The following is a 26,632-nucleotide window of genomic DNA, read 5'->3' as shown; positions in this document are numbered from 1 at the left end:
GGTTATTCTTTATCTTATACCCATATACAATCCAATCAAAAAGAATTTTTGCCAGGAACATGTAATTGTTTGTGTACTTTCAGAGATTTTATGGATAATTTTCTCAAATAATACAGTGGTCACAGGTGAGGTCAGTCCCATATTGCCTCCTAATGGCTACACAAGAGAGCCAGCGCAAAGACAACTTGCCATGTCTTGTAGATGACATTGTTTCTTCTGAGTAGACAGTACAATACTATGGAGTAGATCTCCTGGCTTGCTCAAAATTTCTCAACCTCCCTGCATATGATCAATAGCATCTATTTTGTGTACAGTATCTAAGAAAAGCATTTTATGTTACTGCTTATATTTGTGCAGATAAAGCTTTTCATAATATAGTACAAAAAGATGTTTCATAAACATAACTGAGGCATAGACTGAACTTGGGAAAACTCTATAACCAGTATAGATTGCTTTGAGAATTTTTGAAGTCGTATTTTAGTGATCTGGATAAGTTAAAACTTAGCTTTTATTATAGCTCTTGTAAGATAAATGAGATTTTGTTCCTCAAAATGAAAAGAAAAGAGGTAGGTAATCATAGATTGCTGGCAGTGTCCTATGATATAACAGGACTTATACTGAGGGCAATACTAGAATGTGCACAAAGGCAAGAAGTGAAATAACTGATGTATTCCAAGCATGATGTTTCCAGGTCTAGACAGTTAGGGTGGTGCACATCAGTATTCAAGCCACAGGTGGTCGGGTTTGGCACTTGTAGGCGCCAATATCCGACACATCAAGGTGGACATACAACAAGTATTAAACAACAAAAAGTCTATATACACAACGACAAACACAACACAAAAATGACATGGATGTTTAGATATCCGTGTTAAATATTGTACACTAATACATTTACATCATTTTTGGCCCTTAGAAATTATATCCCCTGATGAGGGGAGGGGTTCTTCCCCCTACCCCAGAAACGTGCATGTAGGGATCCTTGTAGGGCCTTTTTAGGGACCACAATTCCAGGGCTAGGTTCCGGACGGGAGCCTAATAGTGGGACACCCCGTGGCTAGTTTTTGGAGGCATATTGTAGGGCTGTGAGGGCCAATTAGGGATAGAAAAGGAAAAACATCGTTTCCATTCCCTTTAAATATCCTCCAACTGCCTGAAAAGGACCACCCTGCCTGATAAAGACTCAAGAACACAGGTGCCTGGAGTACATCTAACCTGTACGGTAGGACACCTGGTGGTGTGTCTTTCTCTTAAGCGGTGCCGCCGTGCACCTAATTGCTGTGGATGTAATTAGTGTACAATATTTAACACGGATATCTAAACATCCATGTATTTTTGTGTTGTGTTTGTCGTTGTGTATATAGACTTTTTGTTGTTTAATACTTGTTGTATGTCCACCTTGATGTGTCGGATATTGGCGCCTACAAGTGCCAAACCCGACCACCTGTGGCTTGAATACTGATGTGCACCACCCTAACTGTCTAGACCTGGAAACATCATGCTTGGAATACATCAGTTATTTCACTTCTTGCCTTTGTGGACATTCTAGTATTGCCCTCAGTATAAGTCCTGTTATATCATAGGACACTGCCAGCAATCTACGATTACCTACCTCTTTTCTTTTCATTTTGAGGAACAAAATCTCATTTATCTTACAAGAGCTATAATAAAAGCTAAGTTTTAACTTATCCAGATCACTAAAATACGACTTCAAAGATTCATGCGAGTGATTATATGTGAATAATCCATATTTAAGTTTATTTGCTTTGAGAATTTACAAAGGTATTTACTGTGGTCATTCATTTGCATTAGGCAATTGGCAGATACAGGCCAGAGGGGAGAGGGTTATAGTGCGTTTCCTCAGCATAGAAAGATAACATGTATGTCTACAAGAATATACTAATTAGAGCTGGAATTGCAGTACCTCAGACAGGAGTATCTGTAATTGTTTGACTATGTTATGTACTGTACACCAGCATAACAAGGTATGGTTGGCAGGGGCATAGTTAACCACCCTGTTTCTCCCCTCTTGGTAGGAGTGGGCTGGTCCTGCTTCTTGCTAGGAGGGGGTGTTCTAGTTAGGACAATTTGGAGAATAGAAGCATGTCCAATTGCTCCTGCTCCAAGGGTCTTAGGGACCAGTTGTTATCCAGCTTTTCTGTAAGACAACTACTCCACAGAGATTAACAAAATCAGAACAGCTTTCCTGAAAAGCTAAAGTGTCATCAGCAGAGTGTACACATCTTTACATACCCTGCTGCAGGTGAGGGACTTTGACTCAAACACCCATCACCCACATTTTCTCCAGGTCAGACCAACCCAAAGTATACATTACACAGTGAAGACTTATAGCCACAAGCACCAGCTTATAGCTGTTATCCTGAAGTTCATGGAAAAGTCATAATCAAGATAGCACATCAGAGGTGCAAGTTAACTGCCACTTATTCAGCCACCATACCTCATCATCTGGGAAAATAAATTGCCCTTTGTGTGAACTAATGCTAAATGTACTATAGCAAGAGGCTTTATGGACAACCACCTCAAGACAGTCCATAGGGGCATTTCCATCAACAGATATGCTATACAGTAACTGTCTGATAGATGCAGGTCACTGATTTGGGACCAGCAGCTATGCTTAGAACGGAGGCACAATTGTGACATGAAGGCCTATTGGAGGTCAACACTGCAGCCAATCACTGTTCTCAGCTGTAGACCTCTGAGGAACGTGATTGGCTGCAGCAGTTATGTGTAGAACCAGGAGGACCTGACCAGCACCACAGAAAACAGCACTGGTGAAAGGGGCAAATATAAGATTATATTTTTATTTTAAACTATTGCAAAGCTTGCCTGAGATTTTTAATTATCTCTGAAAACTCCTTTAATTAAAAAGCATGTGACTCGCAAGCAAATTCCAGTTTTTCCAAACAGAAATGTTATAAACATAAAAACATGGTGCATTATTGGTCATTATTTCTTTATAACCAATTATGCCAGTAACGCAAACATGCATTGATAAATAGGCCCTAGTATGTGTCCACATGAATCACATACAGCATAGTTAAAGGGGTTGCCCGGAATAAAAAAAGATACATGTCTAATGTCTTCAAAAACAGCACCACCGCTGTCCAATGGGATTGCAGATCAGCTCAATGGGAGTCAATGGGACAGAAATGCAATACCACACACAAGCTGTGGACAGGGATATTTCTGGCTTTGGAAGAGAGCAGTCATGTTTTTTCTAATCCTGAACAAACCCTTTAAGGGGAGGAAGGTATGTGCTCTGAGTGCTGGGTACTCGGGGTGGGAAGGGGGGTAGATGACAATCTATTCTGCCTTAGCCAGGATATTTCAATAAAAGACTAGAAGGGACTATGGTAGTGAGTTGATTCATTGCTGTAGTCGAAATGAAGCTATCTTATAACTCTTACATATAGTACAAGGAACTTGCTTCGTCTGTGACCATTCATAGCTACACCGATATGCCATTTATTAGTAGACCTGGAAAATGCCTGGAGATATGCACAAATCTGGAGAAGTAAATTTAATTAGGGAAGATTTACTAATCAGTTAGACAGTGTAAACTTAAGGTCCCTTAAGACAGGACAATTCAGCAGATGCTTCCTTCCCAGCAATCGCCTGCTCGTCGACCACTGCATTTACAGGAAGTGATCTCCTCCACAGCATGGGAAGGAGCGATCACTAATGCCATTGCTCGTCCCCATACAGAATCATTGTTTGCCGGCAGCAGATCATGCTGTCTAAACATGCTCTGTTGCCTGCAAACGACGATTTAGGTGCCTACACAAACAATCCAATTAGCCGACGAATAAGAGCTTTGTTTGTTCATTAGATAATCGGCACCTTTACACAGCCAGATAATCACTAACGAGTTTTCCTATATCTGGTGGGTTCTCGGCCCGTGTAAAGGTCCCTTTTGTCTTAAAATCTTCCATATTTATCAAAGTGGCTGATGATGGATGATAAATCTAGCACCTCTAGACTGTATAGTCTAACTTTGATTTACTTAGCAACAGAATTTAGTGCCAAAATTTTGGTCCAAAATGTTTCATCTTAAGCTACGCCCCTTTTTCTGCAAGGTCATATGTAGTACCCCAGACCTAGTGGGTGCTACTATTGTATCTTTAATTGCTACATTTTCTATATATATTTTTTATGCAATACTACAGATGTAGCAGAGTTAACACACAAACTCTTTTTATTAACTCATCGTGATTGTCACGCCCTGCCCTGTGGGTGTTCTTAGGCGATCTGTCAGAGTTGCACGTGACTCGATCGGACAGTTTGTTTTATTTTGGGTTTGAACAGAATCCCACCTCCTATCAGGTGTGGTTCGTTTGGTCATTGGGGAGGCTATTTATTCCTCCCTCTCCCTATAGCCTTTGCGGGTTATACTGTACTTCTTCCTTGTTTGTGTGCTGGAAGTTTTGGTGGATCGTCTGCGCCAACTCATCTAAAGATAAGTCCTTTTCCCTTTTCCCTTCTGTGTCTGTTTTTACTAGGCCCCTAGAGTGATGCTAGCTCCTTCAGTGGTTGAAGGAGCTGGGTGTCTCTTTCCCTTTTCCCTACTGCTGAGGGTTTGGTCCAGTGTGTTTCAGCTTAGGTACGTGGGCATGTGCATATCTACCATCGAGATATACACATGGGCATAGCAGCATAGAGAAAGTTTATTAGGGATTGCTAGGAGGTGACCCCTTTGTTCCCTAGCTTTTGGGGCCTAGTCAGTTGTTTTGTTTGCTTTGCCGTTTCCTGTTTCCTTCCCTTATCTTACCTACCGTGACATTGATATCCCGAAAACAAAAGCCATTGAAAAGCAATTGGAGGTGTTGGCTTAACACAACTAGTTAAGTTAACACGTCTAGTTAAGCATGTGTGTTAACTCTAATACAGTTGTAGGTGTTCTTATGTATTTTGTATGTACCATGTCTTTTTATTCAGGGGAAGAACTGGTTGGCAATGGTTGGCTGTAATTGGCTAACCACTATGTTTCACCATTACTTGTAGAGTGGTCTGGACCAATTTCCTGCCAAGAGGGTGAAGTCTAGAGTAGCAGTGCAGTTGTAACATCCCAGAGTATATCACTAAAACTCTGTTCCCCTGCTTCATGATGTTGAAGTGTAAATGTGTTAACATCCTGTGTAATATGACATTGCATTTATGTTATGTTGATTTGCTGGGACTGTTTAATATGTATATGCTGTAATTCTTGATGTACACCAGCAGGTGGCAGCAATATGTAGGCAGTCTACAGTTAGTTAGTTAGTATACCTAGACTGGAATAGATCATTCCAGGCTAGCTTCCCCCTTTCTGAGGAGGAGTGGAATGTTCCCACTTCCTACTTCAGGAGGAGAATAGAAAGTTCTAGGCAGTGTACAAGCCACCCCCTGTTGGAGTAGGCTGTGTGAATAGGAGCTCCCAGAAACAGGGACCCAAGCCTCTGCTGAGGCCCAAGATCAACCTCCCCAGCCTGAGTCCCTCACCTCAGCTGGTAGACCAAGGAAGCAGCCAACTTCAGAACTATCAGATCTCCAGGACGCCACCATCATTCCCTGCGAGCAGTCCAGTAAGTACAGATTCCAAAACAAGGAGAAGATAAGTACCTCCACAGCTAGTCAGGCCCATATCAAGCAGACCATAGACAGAGCAGAAGATAGATACCTGCCAGATTCTTAAAGGCGTATGTACCAGATGCAGAATATATATATAATTCCTGCCACATATTGCCAAAACCTGCTGGGATCCGAGACTATTGCTGTACTTTGTATGGATCTAAAGCTGCATATAATAACATCAAGTAAAGACAAGTTGGACCCTATTATCTGTGTCGAATTCCATCATTCCTCCATTACTCCTATTAACAGCACTCAATTTTGTTGTATGTGAGCCGGGATACAGGAGTCCAGCCGTACTACAGGTAGGAGACACCGTTGACACAATACAGAGACAATCTCCCCCTCTGGCATTCCTTACCTAGTATGTGTGCTCATACCATCTTAAAGGGCCCTGCTATAGTACCTGCGCAAGCTGCAACTGGCGTCACAAACTTATACACACCTAAATCTGACCCACTGCATAGCATGCCCACTGACCCAGTGTCCTGCTCATTGCACAGTCTAGAGGCGTACTAGGAGGAGAGGGGACGTGAGAGGTCTGTCCTGATAGTGGGGGAGCTAGGAAGTAGCTCGTAGACCACACACTCCTATGAACCATATTAAGGGCCATGATCCAAATTATCCCTCTCATGCCAGAATGACAGCTGACTATGTTGTCTAGTAAAGCCTTGAGATTCCAGACTGCAGAGTGATAAGCGAGATACAGCAATTTCAGACTCTGCTGCAAGGTGAGAGATGACAACCACTAGGTCGGTATCATCTAAGTGCAGAATTGCAGCCATCCAAATTGCCACAATACCTCCTCAGCTGGTGCCAGAGAAGAATTGCACTAACAGCCTACTCCTGCCGTATGTATTTCAAGTTCTATGCTGCACTTAGTAAAAAGGACTTTGTTAAGTTCAACTATGGCCTCATTCTTCAGTACTTTAGGGCCACTCCCATCCTCCATAACGGTTCCCAAAGGAGCTCACTACACATGCTTCTTTTACACAAAGTCATGTTCCCTTGTCAGTCAAGGTGCGGAAGATTATTCTTTTTGGCTCACTTGCTTCATAAGAAAAGATGTGCCAAATTTTAAAAAATGATAAAAAATTTGCAAAATGTTGTCATATTTTATGCCAGAATTCAGGCACAGCCACAATAATAAATGTGGACCAATGTTTTGGGCAACAATAGTCAAGAACATTCTAACATACTTATAAATGCTGCAAAGAGCTGCTTCTAGGGCTTGTTCTCTCGTCACACACAATACTTTGGGGCACATTTATTAAGATCAGCATTTTAGGCGCCGGTCTTAGTAAAGGCCCTGCCCTGGCGGTGGATCCGCCAAACTTATGTAGAGGCGCAGCGCCATAATTTGGTGCATCAAACGCCAGTTCTAAATGTAAGATACCTTCCTAGATGTCTTACAATTAGACTATTTTGTACGCCTAAACCAGGTGTAGAAAATGGTAAATGAGATGTGCTTGCCGCACCCCCCTCTCCCCTGTCCATGTCACGCCCCCACAATTTTAGACTGGCGTGAGTGGGGCGAAGTCGCATTTACGCCTGAAATACGCCTAATTTAGGCATATTTCAGTGTAATAAATGACCCCCTTTATTTTCTGTTGATTCTATAGCAGCAATATATTCTGCAGCACTGTAGAGAAATTGACATCACTCACATCCCTCAAGTCCCTGGAGCTCACAATCTAAAGTCCCTATCTCTTATACAGCGTACATAACCACTAGGGCCGATTTTAGGAAAAAGTCAATTACCCTGTCAATTTGTTTTTAGAGAGTAGGAGGAAGCCACATTATTGGGAGTAATTCGCCATGCAATTTCACAACTGACAAGAAAAAATGACATAGCTTCTGTAACAAAAAAAAAAAGGAAACGTAGAATCCTGAAATTTCCATATAGCCAAATGCTTTGCACCTTCAACATGTAAAAAGGGTTATTTGGATGTGACTACAGGTGTGTGTGTAAACAACTGTTCAAACAATGATGGCGGAAAAGCTGTCTGCCTATACATATGGGCGACATATGGAGGCCATTTATAACGTTGTTATTGTGGGTTTTTCCCTTAAATCTTTATAGGCAATGTAACCTTGCTACTAAAAATGACTATCTGCGGAAAGCATAGTAAGCACTTGGGCATACATTAGGAGATAACACACTGTAAATCCCCAAGAAAGTCATTATTTACTTTATCCTTTGTGGTTAACCTGATGTCTTTCTGAAACAAGAATAACAGTAGATTTAGGAAAAGAAGTGGAATTCTTAATTATAAAGTTAGTTTTTTTTCTTGTTTATGCTTAGAATAGAGAACCAATTGGTAGAAACTGTATTATAGGTTCATGCATTAAAATGAAACAAAATAGTTAAAAAAAAAGTTTCACCAATTTTTTTCTGCCAGTAAAAAACAGTAGCACATATCCTTTCTTCTAATCTCTTTTTAGTTTCTGATTGCAGATTTATTTTAAATTCTATTTCCTGAACATTATTATGGGGGCGGCCATCTTGCCTGAGCTGTTCTTAACAGCAGTTAGAAAGCATTAAGAAAATTGCTTTACGGCAGCCATATGGGCTAACATGGGAGAATTTTCTAGGCATGCTCTGTGACCTGTCCAGCAACCTTCAGCACTCTAGCACTTGTGAAACTACAATTCCCAGCATTCTCCATTTATTTCTATGGGATTTCTGAGACAAGCAGAGCATTTATGCATGCTGGGAGTTGTGGTTTCACAACAGCTGGAGTGCCGAAGGTTGCCTACCCCTGAAATAAGCTTTGACAATCACCTACTGTGAATGGTGGATACTGTCTTATCTGTCATTCTAATGCTGCCTGTAATGATATCATCTCTGTGTATAGATAAGAAGACAACTGCAGTAAAGTGATCTGTACAGTCTAGTGGCGCCTATTATTAGGCTTAGTGCGAAAACTTTATCGGGATTTTATGGTTTTTATTTAAATATAGATAGTAAAATGGAAAACTAAAAATGACATAATCTAAAATTCTTAAAAAACCTGTTAAATATAAAAACACGATTTTAACAAAAGGTCATTTTCTGATGACACATTTCCTTTAAGTCATAAAGGGAACTAAGGGTACTTTCACACTTGCGTTGTTTGAGTCCGGCAGGTAGTTCCGTTGCCTGAACTGCCTGCCTGATCAGGAAAACTGCATGTCATTTTTTCTGACTGATCAGGCATTTTCAAGACTGATCAGGATCCTGATCAGTCTGAAAAATGCCTGATCAGTCAGAAAAATGCATTGCAATACCGGATCCGTTTTTCCGGTGTCATCAGGCAAAACGGATCCGGTATTTATATTTTTCTCATTTTTAAAGGTCTGCGCATGCGCAGACCAGAAGGACGGATCCGGCATTCCGGTATTTTGAATGCCGGATCCGGCACTAATACATTCCTATGGAAAAAAATGCCGGGCATTCAGGCAAGTCTTCAGTTTTTTTCGCCGGAGATAAAACCGTAGCATGCTACGGTTTTCTCTTTTGCCTGATCAGTCAAAATGACTGAACTGGAGACATCCTTATGCATCCTGAACTGATTACTCTCCATTCAGAATGCATGGGAATATGCCTGATCAGTTCTTTTCCGGTATAGAGCCCCTGTGACGGAACTCCATGCCGGAAAAGAAAAACACTAGGGTGAAAGTAGCCTAAAGAGTAAAAAAAAACATACAAGTGCTGTCCACTGCAAAACTTTATTGTTTCATTGTTTATTGCTTATTTTAGACTTTCTATTGAATACTTTTCTTATAGTATACTATTAGGGCTCTTTCACACCTGCGTTATTGTCTTCCGGCATAGAGTTCCGTCGTCGGGGCTCTATGCCGGAAGAATCCTGATCAGGATTATCCTAATGCATTCTGAATGGAGAGTAATCCGTTCAGGATGCATCAGGATGTCTTCAGTTCCGGTACGGAACGTTTGTTGGCCGGAGAAAATACCGCAGCATGCTGCGCTTTTTGCTCCGGCCAAAAATCCGGAACACTTGCCGCAAGGCCGGATCCGGAATTAATGCCCATTGGAAGGCATTGATCCGGATCCGGCCTTAAGCTAAACGTCGTTTCGGCGCATTGCCGGAGCCGACATTTAGCTTTTTCAGAGTGGTTACCATGGCTGCCGGGACGCTAAAGTCCTGGCAGCCATGGTAAGTGTAGCGGGGAGCGGGGGAGCAGTGTACTTACCGTCCGTGCGGCTCCCCGGGCGCTCCAGAGTGACGTCAGGGCGCCCCAAGCGCATGGATCACGTGATCGCATGGATCACGTCATCCATGCGCATGGGGCGCTCTGACGTCATTCTGGAGCGCCCCGGGAGCCGCACGGACTGTAAGTATACCGCTCCCCCGCTCCCCGCTCCTACTATGGCAACCAGGACTTTAATAGCGTCCTGGGTGCCATAGTAACACTGAAAGCATTTGGAAGACGGTTCCGTCTTCAAATGCTTTCAGTACACTTGCGTTTTTCCGGATCCGGAGTGTAATTCCGGCAAGTGGAGTACACGCCGGATCCGGACAACGCAAGTGTGAAAGAGGCCTTAGTTAGACAGGCTAAGGCTACTTTCACATTAGCGTTTTAAATTCCGCTATTGAGATCCGTCATAGTCTCTCAATAGCGGAAGAAAACGCTTCAGTTTTGTCCCCATTCATTGTCAATGGGGACAAAACTGAACTGAACGAAACAGAATGCACCAAAATGCATTCTGTTCCGTTTGGTTGCGCTCCCATCACAGACAGAATAACGCTGCAAGCAGCGTTTTTCTGTCCGTGAAGTGGTGCGGAGCAAGACGGATCCGTCCTCACACACAATGTAAGTCAATGGGGACGGATCCGTTTTCTCTGACACAATAGAAAACGGATCCATCCCCCATTGACTTTCAATGGAGTTCATGACGGATCCGTCATGGCTATAGAAGACAAAATACAACCGGATCCGTTCATGACGGATGCACGCAATTGTATTATGGTAACCTAAGCGTTTTTGCAGATCCATGACGGATGCACAAAAAAACGCTAATGTGAAAGTAGCCTAAGCAGACTGGACTTTAGACTGAAAAATTCTGAGGTATTTCATGTGCCAAATTTTTTTAAATGACATGCAAAATTTATGTTTGTCCCTAAAAACTGGCTTTAAATTAAGCAGACACTGCAAAAAAAAAATCACACATTGATACATTACCCCCTTAGGCTACTTTCGCACTCGTGTTTGGTGTGGATCCGTCATGGATCTGCATAAACGCTGCCGTTCAGATAATACAAACATCTGCATCCGTTCAGAACTGATCCGTTTGTATTATCTGTAACATAGCCAAAACGGAATCGTCTTGAACACCATTGAAAGTCAATGGGGGACGGATCAGTTTTCTATTGTGTCAGATTGTGTCATAGAAAACTGATCCGTCCCCATTGACTTACATTGTGTGTCAGGATCAGTTTGCCTCTGCATCGTCAGGCGGACACCAAAACACTGCAAGCAGCGTTTTGGTGTCCGCCTCCAGAGCGGAATGGAGGTGGAACGGAGGCAAACGTTATTCATTCAGATGCATTAGGGCAAAACTGATCCGTTTTGGACCGCTTATGAGAGCCCTGAACGGATCTCACAAACGGAAACCAAAACGCCAGTGTGACAGTAGCCTTAGACAGGCAGTCTTTAAAGAGAACCTATCACCACAAAATGCAGTGCAATATGCAGGCAGCATGATATAGAGCAAGGGATGTACACAGGAACATAACTACGAAAGGCTGGGCCCCATAGCAAACTTGTTGCTTGAGCATGAATATTATGGGTGATATTGAACTCATGTGCATTAGGCCTAGCTAGTATAATAGTAGGGAATGTGTTAAAAGAAAAAAAGACAATAATTGCCTGTAAAATCAGCCACCATTTTACATCCAATAGTCCTGTGGTCCCCTCCAGTCTTAAGTGGGGATAAGCCATATCAGGGCCAACTCCAGGTTCATGTGGGCCCCTTGGCGATAAAGCCTCAGTGGGCCCCCTTGTGGCATTAACTCTTACCCCAGTCTTCTAAATTCAGACCCCCAGACCATGTATTATACATGGTCTGGGGGTCTGAATTTAGAAGACTGGGGTAAGAGTTAATTTAGGGGTTCTGGTCCAAGTTGCGAATTTAGGAGTCTAGTCTGGGGCTCTGAATTTATTTAGTATCTAGTCTGGGGCCTAAACTAATTTAGGGGTCTAATCTGGGGTCTAATTTGGTGTTTCCATTTATTTAGGTAGTCTGCAGGCAGAATTTATTTTCTGTAGAGGGTGGAGGTAACTACAGAATATAGATAAATTGTTATGTGCATGGTGTGTGTGCTACCAAATACCACATACTAATGCTACATGTTTTCACAAAGTTTGCTGCTAAACTGCTTTTAGATCTTTGTTTCAGTTGTTTCTGTGATGTAGTGAAATATAATTACACGCACTTCATACATTTCAAAGGCTTTTATCGACAATTACATGACATTTATGCAAAGAGTCAGTATTTGCAGTGTTGGCCCTTCTTTTTCAGGACCTCTGCAATTCTACTGGGCATGCTCTCAATCAACTTCTGGGCCAATTCCTGACTGATAGCAACCCATTCTTTCATAATCACTTCTTGGAGTTTGTCAGAATTAGGCTACTTTCACACTAGCGTTCGGAGCGGATCCGTCTGATGTTTCATCAGACGGATCCGCTCCGATAATGCAGACGTTCGCATCCGTTCAGAACGGATGCGTCTGCATTAAAACTTAGAAAATTTTCTAAGTGTGAAAGTTGTCTGAGCGGATCCGTTCAGACTTTACATTGAAAGTCAATGGGGAACGGATCCGCTTGAAGATTGAGCCATATTGTGTCATCTTCAAGCGGATCCGTCCCCATTGACTTCCATTATAAGTCTGGACGGATCCGCTCGCCTCCGTACGGCCAGGCGGACACCCGAACGCTGCAAGCAGCGTTCAGGTGTCCGCTCACTGAGCGGAGCGGAGGCTGAACGCTGCCAGGCGGATGCATTCTCAGTGGATCCGCCTCCACTGAGAATGCATTGGGGCCAGACGGATGCGTTTGGGACCGCTCGTGAGCCCCTTCAAACGGAGCGCATGAGCGGACACCCGAACGCTAGTGTGAAAGTAGCCTTAGTGGGTTTTTGTTTGTCCACCCGCCTCTTGAGGATTGACCACAAGTTCTCAATGGGATTAAGATCTGGGGAGTTTCCAGGCCATGGACCCAAAATGTAAATGTTTTGGTCCCCGAGCCACTTAGTTATCACTTTTGCCTTATGGCACGGTGCTGGAAAATGCATTGTTCTTCACCAAACTGTTGTTGGATTGTTGGAAGAAGTTGCTGTTGGAGGGTGTTTTGGTACCATTCTTTATTCATGGCTGTGTTTTTGGGCAAAGTTGTGAGTGAGCCCACTCCCTTGGATGAGAAGCAACCCCACACATGAATGGTCTCAGGATGCTTTACTGTTGGCATGACACAGGACTGATGGTAGCGCTCACCTTTTCTTCTCCGGACAAGCCTTTATCCAGATGCCCCAAACAATCGGAAAGAGGCTTCATCGAAGAATATGACTTTGCCCCAGTCCTCAGCAGTCCATTCACCATACTTTCTGCAGAAGATCAATCTGTCCCTGATGTTTTTTTTTGGAGAGAAGTGGCTTCTTTGCTGGCCTTCTTGACACCAGGCCATCTTCCAAAAGTCTTGGCCTCACTGTGCGTGCAGATGCGCTCACACCTGCCTGCTGCCATTCCTGAGCAAGCTCTGCACTGGTGGCACTCCAATCCCGCAGCTGAATCCTCTTTAGGAGACGATCCTGGCGCTTGCTGGACTTTCTTGGACGCCCTGAAGCCTTCTTAACAAGAATTGAACCTCTTTCCTTGAAGTTCTTGATGATCCTATAAATTGTTGATTGAGGTGCAATCTTAGTAGCCACAATATCCTTGCCTGTGAAGCCATTTTTATGCAACACAATGATGGCTGCACGCGTTTCTTTGCAGGCCACCATGGTTAACAATGGAAGAACAATGATTTCAAGCATCACTCTCCTTTTAACATGTCAAGTCTGCCATTTTAACCCAATCAGCCTGACATAATGGTCTCCAGCCTTGTGCTCGTCAACATTCTCACCTGAGTTAACAAGACGATTACTAAAATTATCTGAGCAGGTCCTTTAATAACAGCAATAAAATGCAGTGGAAAGTTTTTTTGGAGATTAAGTTAATTTTCATGGCAAAGAAGAACTATGCAATTCATCTGATCACTCTTCATAGCATTCTGGAGTATATGCAAATTGCTATTATAAAAACTTAAGCAGCAACTTTTCCAATTTCCAATATTTATCTAATTCTCAAAACTTTTGGCCACGACTGTACATGTATATTGATGAGGAAAAGAAATGCACAGCAAGCAGTAAAGCAAATATTACTAAAGGCTTAGTCATTTTAGTAGGAATATTGCTCTACTGCTTGCTGTGAATTTCTTTTCCTCATCCATATACATTACATTATAGTATGTGGAACGAGGAATACTGGAGGGAAAGGGGGGTCTAAGGAATTCCCCCACAAAGAGGTTTGTTGCGCAATTCATTATTTTACTATTAGTGGAGGCGGGATCCCTCCGCAAAATCACCACATCATGCATGATGCATTTATTGCATTAGCTCCACGCACTGCCGCCCCCTAATGTTACTAGTCACAGACTCACACATACCTACTCCTGCCCTGCTCCTAATTTCGGCACTCGGCTGCTATGCTGTCTTCTGCAGCTGCGCTGCCGCTGCTGATCAGCTCCGCCTCCGCTCCACCCCTGCTGTGATCACGTTCCGCCAGTCCTCTTCCGACCTGTCTCGCAGGCCTGGAGGAGATCCTGTGAGATTGCATCAGCGCAGAAGCAGTGCAGTAGGTCAAAATGTTTAAAGGGACCGCGCAAACGAATGGGCCCCCTAAGGAACAGTGGCCCCCGGCACTTTCCCGGGTATGCCGGGTGCTGACGCCGGCCGGCCCTGTGCCATATATCCACATGACACAATCACTGATCTCAGTGGTTATGCTTGCATGTATAGCAGTAAACTGCTGAGGCTAGTGATTGGATGCAGCAGTCAGATTGATTTTCACATGACGGAAACCACCTAAACATAAGCACTTGCATGTCAGGGAATATACAGTTGTGTTCAATATAATAGCAGTCAGACATGACTAACCTGATCAATGACTGTTTTTGGTAGAAATGATATTTCTACATGGCAAATAATTTACTAGCAGGTGTAGTAGAGTAATAGAAACCGTCATGACAAACATGCTGCTGATTCTCTGTAATTCAATCACTTATTGAAAGGGGCATGTTCAAAATAATAGCAGTGTAGAGTCTAATGAGTGACGTCATTCATTCTTTGAAAAACAGGTGGCAATTATTGCCCTTATTTAAGAAAGGAAGGCTGCAAATATTGTTCATGCTGGTTACAGTAAATTTCTCTCTGAATTTCTGAGGAAAATAAGTCGTTCCAGACATTGTTCAGAAGAACAGCGTACCTTGATAAAAAGTTGATTGGAGAGGGGAAAACATATAAAGAAGTGCAGAAAATGATAGGCTGCTCAGCTAAAATGATCGCAAATGCTTTAAAATGGCAACCAAAACCTGAAAGACGTGGAAGAATGCGGAAAAACTACCATTCGAATGGATAGAAGAATAGCCAAAATGGGAAGGACTCAGGCAAACAATCAGCTCCAGGAAGATCAAAGAAGGTCTAAAGTTACCTGTAAGTACTGTTACAATTAGAAAACGCCTATGTGAAGCCAAGCTATCTGCAAGAAGACCCCGCAAAGTCCCACTGTTGAAAAAAAGACATGTGCTTGAGAGGTTACAATTTGCCAAAGAGCACATTGACTGGCCTAAAGAGACATTTTGTGGACTGATAAATGTAAGATTGTTCTTTTTGGGTCTAGTGGCCGGAGACGGTTTGTCAGATGACCTCTAAACACTGAATTCAAGCCACAGTACACTGTGAAGACAGTGAAGCATGGTGGCGCAGGCATCATGATATGGGGATGTTTCTCATACGGCGGTACTGGGCCTATTTATCGCATACCAGGGATCATGGATCAGTTTGAATACATCAGAATACTTGAAGAGGTCATGCTGCCTTATGCTGAAGAGAAAATGCCCTTGAAATGGGTGTTCCAACAAGACAACGACCCCAAACACACCAGTAAACGTGCAACATATTGGTTCCAGACCTTAATACAATAGAAAACTTGTGGGGTGACATAAAAAATGCAGTTTCTGAGGCAAAACCGAGAAATAGAGAAGAACTGTGGAATGCAGTCCAATCATCCTGGGCTGGAATACCTGTTCACAGGTGCCAGAAGCAGTGATGGCCAGATGGCCGTGTTCGCTCGCGTACACATGCGGGCTGCCATCAACTCACAAGTCCGGCGAAGCACAGGTAAGCCCTTACCTGTGCCTGTGCGCGAGCCGGTCTGAAACAAATGCGGTCACCGGGAGCAGGCAGTTCCGAGAACAGCCGCTGGGGGCCTTCATCGGGCTGTTCTCGGAACTGCCTGCTCCCGGTGACCGCATTTGTTTCAGACCAGCTCGCGCACAGGCACAGGTAAGGACTTACATGTGCATCGCCGGACTTGTGAGTTAAGATGGCAGCCCGCATGTGTTCGCGGGCGAACACAGTGAACTGGCCATCACTGGCCAGAAGTTGGTTGACTCCATGGAAAACAGATGTACAGCAGTTATCAGAAACAGTGGTTATACAACTAAATATTAGTTAAGTGATTCAAAGTATAGCAAAATCTTCAAACATTTTTCAGTTTATATAGTGAATGTTTGAGTTTGTAAAGAAAAATACAAACACTGCTATTTTTTGAACAGTCTCTTTCACACAGGCCTCTTTCACACGGGCGAGATTTCCGCGCAGGTGCAATGCGTGAGGTGAACGCATTGCACCCGCATTGAGTCCGGACCCATTCATTTCTATGGGGCTGTGCACACGAGTAGTGATTTTCACGCATCACTTGTGCGTTGCGTGAAAATCGCAGCATGCTCTATTTTGTGCGTTTTTCACGCAACGCAGGCCCCATAGAAGTGAATGGGGCTGCGTGAAAATCGCAAGCATCCGCAAGCAACATGGTTATAAGGGAAAATAATAGCATTCTTAAAACAGAATGCTAAGTAAAATAGGGCTGGAGGGGTTAAAAAAAAAAAAAGATTATTTAACTCACCTTAATCCACTTGTTCCCGCAGCCCGGCTTCTCTTCTGTCTTCATCTTTGCTGTGCATTAGGAAAAGGACCTGTGGTGACATCGCGGCGTTCATCACATGGTCCATCACATGATCCATCACCATGGTGATGGATCATGTGACGGACCATGTGATGAGCGCAGTGACGTCACCACAGGTCCTTTTACTCACAGATGAAGACAGAAGAGAAGCCGGGCTGCGTGAACTAGTGGATTAAAGTGAGTTAAATTATTATTATTTTTTTTAACCCCTCCAGCCCTATTTTACTTCGCATTCTGTTTTAAGAATGCTATTATTTTCCCTTATAACCATGTTGTAAGGGAAAATAATACAAACTACACAACACCTTAACCCAAACCTGAACTTAACGGAAGAAGTTCGGGTCTGGGTGCCACATTCAGTTTTTTATTACGCGCGTGCAAAACGCATTGCACCCGCGCGATAAAAACTGAACAACGGAACGCAATCGCAGTCAAAACTGACTGAAATTGCGTACCTACTCGCGCGGCAATGTACCCGGGACGCACCCTGAGCCAAAACGTGATGCCCGTGTGAAAGAGGCCTAAGAGTGCCCGCCGGATCACACTGCCGCAATTTTATTTAGAGGAACAACACAAATTTGATATATTTTTCTTCATATTTTGATTTGAAATAGAATGTGTAGTGTTCCCAATGCATTTGTGTATATGGAAATAAAAGCTATTAGAAGGATTTTGAGCTTTATTCACTTTTTTAAACACACTGCTATTATTTTGAACACAACTGTAGCAGGTAAGTAGTGATTATTTTACTTTTATTTTTTTAGTGTCATCTGCAAACATTTATATGTTACTGTGCAAGCCTCCTACAAGATCATTAATAAATATATTGAAGAGAATAGGGCCCCACACTGACCCCTGAGGTACTCCGCTAGTGACAGTGACCCAATCTGAGTGTGTACCATTAATACCCACCCTCTGTTTTCTATCACTCAGCCAGTTACTTACCCACATACAGACATTTTCTCCCAGTCTGAGCATTCTCATTTTATATACTAACCTTTTATGTGGTACAGTATCAAATGCTTTGAAGAAGTCTAGAACTTATCTCCTCATAGAAACTGATTAAATTAGCTTGACATGACCAATTCCTCATGAAGCCATGGTGATACAGCATTATACACTTTTCTTACTGTTAGGGCTTATTCAGAAGGGTTTATTTGTTATTGTCCGTGGTGCCGCCACAAGCCACAGACAATTTAAAAAAAAATTGTAGTTCTGTGTGTTTTTAGTATGCAGTCTTAGAAAATCTGACATGGGCTATTCTGGAGCAAAAGCAAAGCAGAATAGGACTTGCTGCAATGGGACCCTATGAATGATGTTTGCCACTGTATCTGTCAGAGGCTTTCCCTTAAAGTATATGTGCAATGAGCAGGACACTGGTACAGTGGGTCAGCTATGCAGTGGGTCAGGATATATGTGTAGTAGTTCGTGACGCCAATTGCAGCTTGCGCAGGTACTGTAGCAGGGCCCTTTAAGATGTAATAACTCACGTACCAGGTGAGGAATGCCAGAGGGGGATAATCCTGGATCCTGGCTCACTTGCAATAAAATGAGTGTTGTTAGTAGGAGTAACTGAGGAACTTTGGTAGTAAGGAATGAGGTCCAGACTGAGGGTATAATCCAACTTGTCTTTACTTAATGGCAGCTTGAATCCATACAGGTACAGCAATAGTCTTGGGTCCCAGCAGGTATTGGCAATATGTGGCAGGAATCAATATGTATTCTGCTTCTATTCATATGCCTAGTAAATCTGGCAGGTATCTATCTTCTGCTCTGTCTGTCTTCTGCCTTATATGGGCCTGACTAGCTGAGGAGGTATTTGGCTTTCTCCTGGACTCTGGATAAGTACTCACAGGACTGCTCGCAGGGGATGGTTGTTTTCCTGGAGATCTGTAGTTCTGGAGATGCTGCTTGCTTGTCACCAGCTGAGGTAGATGACTCAGGCTGGGAAGGATGATCCTTGGCCTCAGCCGAGGCTGGATCCTAGGTTGGGATCCCTGTTTCTGGGAGCTCCTGCTAACACAGCCTTCCCCCAAGCAGGGGGCTGGTACACACTCAAATGAACTTCCTCTCCTACCCATGAGGTAGGATGTGGGAACATTCCAGTCCTCCTCAAAGAGGGGGGAGCTAGACTGGAATGGACTATTCCAGTCTAGATATACTAAACTGGCTAAGGTCTGCTAAACATATTGCTGCCACCTGCTGGTGAACATGGAAATTACAGAAAATTCATTATACTGGCCTTGGAAATACATATAATGGACAATGCATTGTTAGACTACACAAGATGACAATACATATGCACCTGACATGCTGTAGCAGGGAGAAAGAGTTTAGTGACATACTCTGGGATGTTACATATGTCCCACTGAACGCGTTAAACAGAGGGGGTAAAGGGATAGTCATAAATCATAATGCATACAGTGTTCTCCTGCTCAAGAAATTTGCAGTAACAGAGATTATATATATATCTTTATATTATAAAAATAAGTTTTTGTCTGTCTGTCTGTTCTTTATGCGCAACCAAACGACTGGAGCCATCTTCACCAAATTTGGCACACAGGTGCATCAGGTGTCCGGGAAGGTTTTAGACCGGGTCTCAGTGCTCTAGGACGTCCCTGAGATATTCCCAAAATATGACCTGCATTAGCCAATACAAGCCTGCAAGTCTTTCTCTTCATATCCCAACTGCCATACACACGGTCACATGTCACTTATCAGCTAATAGAAGCTTGAAGGTCCTTATTCTCCCCATACACACAGTTTTACTCCAGGTTTCCATAACAACCCAGCCATTTTTCTTCACAGCTGTAGATCAGCATTAGGCTAAGGCTACAGGACGACAATAAGTCACATGACACGTAGGGCATGCTACATGCATCCATCTTGGATGGATTTTTTGCGACTGTCGTGATGCATTCGCAGCATGTCGCATTTCGCAGTGCGTCACCATAGCCTATCATTATAAAAATTGTTATGCGACACATGTCGTCATGTAACCCTAGCCTTAATGTGGCAGGGGCGCTGTGGAGGTCACTGTTAAGAGGGCAAGGGCTACTATTAAAGGGGCACCTGCGGTGGAGGTCACTGTTAAGGAGACAGGGGCCACTATTAAAGGGGCAGCTACTGTGGAGGTCACTGTTAAAGGGGTGTCCACTGTGGATGTTACTGTTAAGGGGGAAGGCTGCTGTGGAGGTCATTGTTAAGGGGGCAGGGGCCACTATTAAAGGGGCAACTGCTGTGCAGGTCACTGTTAAGTCAGCAGGGTACTGTGAGGTCACTGTTAAGGGAACTGGGTACTGTGGAAGTCACTGGTAAAGGGACGGGTGCTGTGGAGGTCTCTGTTAAGGGGCAGGGAACAGTGGAAATCACAGATAAGGGGAAAGGTCCTCTATGGAGGTCATTGTTAAGGGGCAGGGTGCTGTATAGGTCACTGTTAAGGGGGCGGGCCCCTGAGGAGGTCAATGTCAAGGGAGTGGTGTGTTGTGAAACTTACTGTTAAAGGGGCAGGCTGCTGTGAAGGTCAAAGTTAAGGGGATTGGCTGCTGTGGAGGTCTGGACCGATCTTCACCAAATTTGGCACACAGGTACGTCAGGTGTCCGGAAAGGTTTTAGACCTGGTCTCTAGGACATACCGTTCCCGAGATATTCCCAAAAAATAACCTGCATTAGCTAGTACAAGCCTACAAGTCTTTCACTCCTATCCCAACTGCCATACACACGGTCACTGTCAATGTCCCTTATCAGCCAATAGACGCTCGCAGGCCCTTAGTCTCCACATACACACAGTTTTACTTCAGGTTTCCTAACAACCCAGCCATTTTTCTACACTGCTGTAGGTCAGCTTTAGGCTAGGGCTACACGACGACATGTGTCGCGGGCACAACTACACTGCTACATGTGTCACGCAACACTGATGTCGCACCAATGTCACGCAACAATTTTTATAATGATAGTTTATGGTGTTGCACTGCGACATGCAACATACTGAGACATGACAGTCACAGAAATATCCATCTTGGAAGTCATTATTAAAGGGGCAGTCGCTGTGGGGGTCACTGTTAAGGCAGCAGGGTACTGTGGCAATCACTGTTAAAGCAGCGGGTGCTTTGGAGGTCTCTGTTAAGGGAGCAGGGTACTGTGGCAGTTACTGTTAAAGGGACGGCTGCTGTGCAGGTCTCTGTTAAGGGGGCAGGAAACGGTGGTGGTCACAGTTAAGGGGACGGTCCGCTATGGAGGTCAGTGTTAAGGGGTGGGGTGCTATATAGGTTAGTGTTAAGGGTGCGGGGAGTTGTGGAGGTTGCATTTTAAGGAAGCGGGTTATTTTGGAAATCACTGTTAAGAGATGGGGTACTGTGGAGGTCACTGTTAAGGGGACGGGTTATTTTGGAAATCACTGTTAAGAGATGGGTGGCTGTAGTGGAGGTCACTATCAAAGGGGAAGGCGCTGTGGAGGTTAGTGTTAAGGGGACAGGCTGCTGTGAAGGTCACTGTTAAAGGGGCAGGTACTGTGGAGGTCACTTTTAAGTGGGCAGGAGTCTGTGGAGGCCACTATTATAGGGGCAGCTGCTGTGAAGGTCACTTTTAAGGCGTCAGGGTACTGTGAGGTCACTGTTAAGGGAACGGGGTACTGTGGAAGTCACTGTTAAAGGGACGGGTGTTGTGGAGGTCACTGTGATGGAGAACACTGTGGATATCTTTTAATCTCACACACAAACATTAAATGAGATAGATTAAATAAACCTGTGCAAAGCTGGGTCCTTCTGCTAATAAATATATATATAGTACAGACCAAAAGTTTGGACACACCTTCTCATTCAAAGAGTTTTCTTTATTTTCATGACTATGAAGGCATCAAAACTATGAATTAACACATGTGGAATTATATACATAACAAACAAGTGTGAAACAACTGAAAATATGTCATATTCTAGGTTTTTCAAAGTAGCCACCTTTTGCTTTGATTACTGCTTTGCACACTCTTGGCATTCTCTTGATGAGCTTCAAGAGATAGTCCCCTGAAATGGTCTTCCAACAGTCTTGAAGGAGTTCCCAGAGATGCTTAGCACTTGTTGGCCCTTTTGCCTTCACTCTGCGGTCCAGCTCACCCCAAACCATCTCGATTAGGTTCAGGTCCGGTGACTGTGGAGACCAGGTCATCTGGCGCAGCACCCCATCACTCTCCTTCATGGTCAAATAGCCCTTACTTTCAAAGTTTTCCTACTTTTTCGGCTGACTGACTGACCTTCATTTCTTAAAGTAATGATGGCCACTCGTTTTTCTTTACATAGCTGCTTTTTTCTTGCCATAATACAAATTCTAACAGTCTATTCAGTAGGACTATCAGCTGTGTATCCACCTGACTTCTCCTCAACGCAACTGATGGTCCCAACCCCCTTTATAAGGCAAGAAATCCCACTTATTAAACCTGACAGGGCACACCTGTGAAGTGAAAACCATTTCAGGGGACTACCTCTTGAAGCTCATCAAGAGAATGCCAAGAGTGTGCAAAGCAGTAATCAAAGCAAAAGGTGGCTACTTTGAAGAACCTAGAATATGACATATTTTCAGTTGTTTCACACTTGTTTGTTATGTATATAATTCCACATGTGTTAATTCATAGTTTTGATGCCTTCATAGTCATGAAAATAAAGAAAACTCTTTGAATGAGGTGTGTCCAAACTTTGGTCTGTACTGTATATATATATATTAGAAGAATACCCCCGCTTTGCAATGGTTTATTTTTGTTGTGTTTGTGTATGTTGTTAAAAGATATCCACAGTGCCCCCATAGCAGTGATATCCACGGTCCCCTTATAACAATGATATCCACAGTGCCCCCCATAACAGTCATATGCACAGTGCCACACATAATAGGGATATTCACAGTGGCCCTAAGAACAGCGAACACCAGAGCGCCTTGTCCCCTTAACAGTGACCTCCACAGCACTCCTCCCCCTTAAAGGTAACCCGGTCACCTCCCAAAACCATCCCAAGCCGCCAGCAGTACCTGCTTCTAGCCTGCAGTGTGTTTCTTATGATGTCTTTCTTCCTGAAGGCAAATGCAGCAAAAGTACTGAAAATTTTTTATCCCCTGCCCGGCGCGCCGCTGTGACTGACAGCCGTCAGTTCGGCTGGCTTTGCCGAACTCTCGGCATAATGGTCCATTCACACGTCCGCAAATGGGTCCGCATCCGTTCAACAATATCGGGAACAGGTGCAGACCCATCCATTCTCAATGGGGCAGAAATGGATGCTCTGAATATGTGCTCTCCGCATCCGCATTTCCAGAGCACGGCCCCGAACTTCCAGGCTTTGGCCCCGAACTTCTAGGCCGCGGCTCCGCAAAACAAAATAGAACATGTCCTATTCTTGTCCGCAATTGCGAACAAGAATAGGCAGTTCTATGGGGGGTGCCGGCCGGGTGTATTGCTGCGGATCCACAATACACCATTGACGTGTTAATGGACCCTAAGCGCTGTCAGTCACAGCGAAGGGGCAGGGAAGGGGGCGTGGTTACAGTGACTTGAAGCAAGGAGGCCTACTTGTTGGCAACCTCGCCGATCAGCTGCTTGAAGAGAATGCAGCACTCCAGTGAGCGCTCCACTCTTTTCTCTTTTTACCTACATGCCATCGGCAGTGTAGCAGCGAGCATTGTAATTATAGCTCCTCTGTCCCATTCACTTGAATAAGACAGAGCAGTATGTCTGTGATGTCAACAGCGTGCAGGTAAACAGTGAAAAAATGCGGTACTCGCATGAGCACTGCTTCCTCTTCAAACAGCTGATCAGTAAGGGTTTCAGGAGTCGGACCCTCACTGAAAGGTCATCAATATACACTCACCTAAAGAATTATTAGGAACACCATACTAATACAAGGTTGGACCCCCTTTTGCCTTCAGAACTGCCTTAATTCTACGTGGCATTGATTCAACAAGGTGCTGATAGCATTCTTTAGAAATGTTGGCCCATATTGATAGGATAGCATCTTGCAGTTGATGGAGATTTGAGGGATGCACATCCAGGGCACAAAGCTCCCGTTCCACCACATCCCAAAGATGCTCTATTGGGTTGAGATCTGGTGACTGTGGGGGACATTTTAGTACAGTGAACTCATTGTCATGTTCAAGAAACCAATTTGAAATGATTCGAGCTTTGTGACATGGTGCATTATCCTGCTGGAAGTAGCCATCAGAGGATGGATAAATGTTCTCATTCTGTTTACGCCAAATTCGGACTCTACCATTTGAATGTCTCAACAGAAATCGAGACTCATGAGACCAGGCAACATTGCAGCTCGTGCAAATTGTAGCCTCTTTTTCCTATTTGTAGTGGAGATGAGTGGTACCCGGTGGTGTCTTCTGCTGTTGTAGCCCATCCGCCTCAAGGTTGTGCGTGTTGTGGCTTCACAAATGCTTTGCTGCATACCTCGGTTGTAACGAGTAGTTATTTCAGCCAACGTTGCTCTTCTATCAGCTTGAATCAGTCGGCCCATTCTCCTCTGACCTCTAGCATCCACAAGGCATTTTTGCCCACAGGACTGCCGCATACTTGATGTTTTTCCCTTTTCACACCATTCTTTGTAAACCCTAGAAATGGTTGTGCGTGAAAATCCCAGTAACTGAGCAGATTGTGAAATACTCAGACCGGCCCGTCTGGCAGCAACAACCATGCCATGCTCAAAATTGCTTAAATCCCCTTTCTTTCCCATTCTGACATTCAGTTTGGAGTTCAGGAGATTGTCTTGACCAGGACCACACCCCTAAATGCATTGAAGCAACTGCCATGTGATTGGTTGACTAGATAATTGCATTAATGAGAAATAGAACAGGTGTTCCTAATAATTCTTTAGGTGAGTGTATGAAACCAGACAATCCCTTTAACTTACCAACTAAAAGTTCCTGTGTTCCCGCACTGCAGGCCTGGTCCCCTGCGCTTCTGGCCAGAGTGGAAGTGATGGCGTCACATCCATCGTTCAAGTCACTACTCAGCTAATCACTGGTCTCCACTGTGATGTGTGCTTGAATGGCACATCACTGCTGAGCTGAGCCAGCAGACCCATGAAATCGCTCTCACCACCCCTAACCTAGCCCACAATATAAGGGTCCATTCACACGTCCGAAAAATGGGTCCGCATCCGTTTCCGCAATTTTGCGGAATGGGTGCTGACCCATTCATTTTCAATGAGGCTGCACACAGTGCACATCGACACTTCCGTTCCACGGCTTCGCAAAAAAATAGAACATGTCCTATTCTTGTTGGTAGCCCCGGACAAGAATAGGCATTTCTATTATAGTGCCGGCCATGTGCAGTCCGCAAAATGCGGAACGCACGTTGCCGGTGGCCATGTTTTGCGGATCTTCAATTTGCGGACCACAAAACAGTTGCAGACATGTGAATGGACCCTTAAAGTGTTTTTCATTATAAAACTGCTTCTCAATGTAGCTTGAATGTCAAAATAACTGTCCAGGCAGTAATTACATTTTCAATGGTATTCTCTGCTCTGTAATGTGGCCCTTGAACCACAAAAAGTTGTGTAACCTTGGTTTGGAGCATGATGCATGTAAGTGGTGTGGGATACCCTGTTTTTTGCATTTTGTGTTTTTTGTAAAGTCAATAACTTCCCAGGGTTCAATACAAGGGCACACAAATGCATGAAAAACTATGATTGCATTAAAAAATAGAACATTTTTTGCAGCCTAAGGCCTCTTTCACACAACCATTTTGTTTTTTTTCGGTTACGGTTGCGGGCCGTTTTTTGCGTTCCGTATACAGAACCATTCATTTCAATGGTTCCACACAAAAAAAACGGGATGTACTTCGTATGCATTCCGTATTTCCGTTTTTCAGTTCCGTTGAAAGATAGAACATGTCCTATTATTGACCGCAAATCACGTTCCGTGGCTCCATTCAAATCAACACGTCTGCATCCATATGTCTTCCGTATCCGTTCCGGTTTTGTGAAACCATCTATTGAAAATTTTATGCCTAGCCCAATTTTTTCTATGTAATTACTGTATACTGTATATGCCATATGGAAAAACGGAACAGAAACACAACGCAAACAAAAAACGGAACAACGGATCCGTGAAAAACAGACCGCAAAACACTGAAAAAGCCATACGGTCGTGTGCAATAGGCCTAAGAAAGAGGTGGATTCTAGAAATATTTTTGAGTTGCATGTGTCATGAGACAGCAGCCGATTGAATATAAGGGGTGAAAGAAAGATCAGTGTCAAACATAACACCAAGACAGTGGGCATGCTACTTAAGAGTTGTGGTAGTGTCACATACTGAGATGGAGATATCAGGTTTATTATTTACCAGTAAGTAGATGTTAGATTATTTACTGGTTGGATTATTATTATTATTATTTACCAGTTAGTTCGTTAGTTAGGCATTCATGTAGTGCCACACACAGAGAGAGATAGCTATTGGGTTTATTACTTACCAGTTAGTAGATGAAGAAAGTAGTTCAGTTTTTGAAAGATTCAGTTTCAGATAGAGAGAGGTCAGTAGACAGACAGACAGTGGTGTTCAGCAGTACGGCAAGGATGAGGTGTATAGTTGAGTGTTGTTAGCATAGTGTTAATATTGAAAGCCAAATCTATTGATAATCGGTCCGATATGGGCTGTGTAAAGAGAAAAGCGGAGTGGACCTAGGACTAAACCCTGAGGAACCCCAACAGCAAGACGGCGAAGAGAAAAAGTAGACCCAGCAA

The sequence above is a fragment of the Bufo bufo genome, chromosome 1 (assembly GCF_905171765.1).
Source record: "Bufo bufo chromosome 1, aBufBuf1.1, whole genome shotgun sequence".
Lineage (NCBI taxonomy): Eukaryota > Metazoa > Chordata > Amphibia > Anura > Bufonidae > Bufo > Bufo bufo.
Note: the sequence above shows the minus strand (reverse complement) of the source record.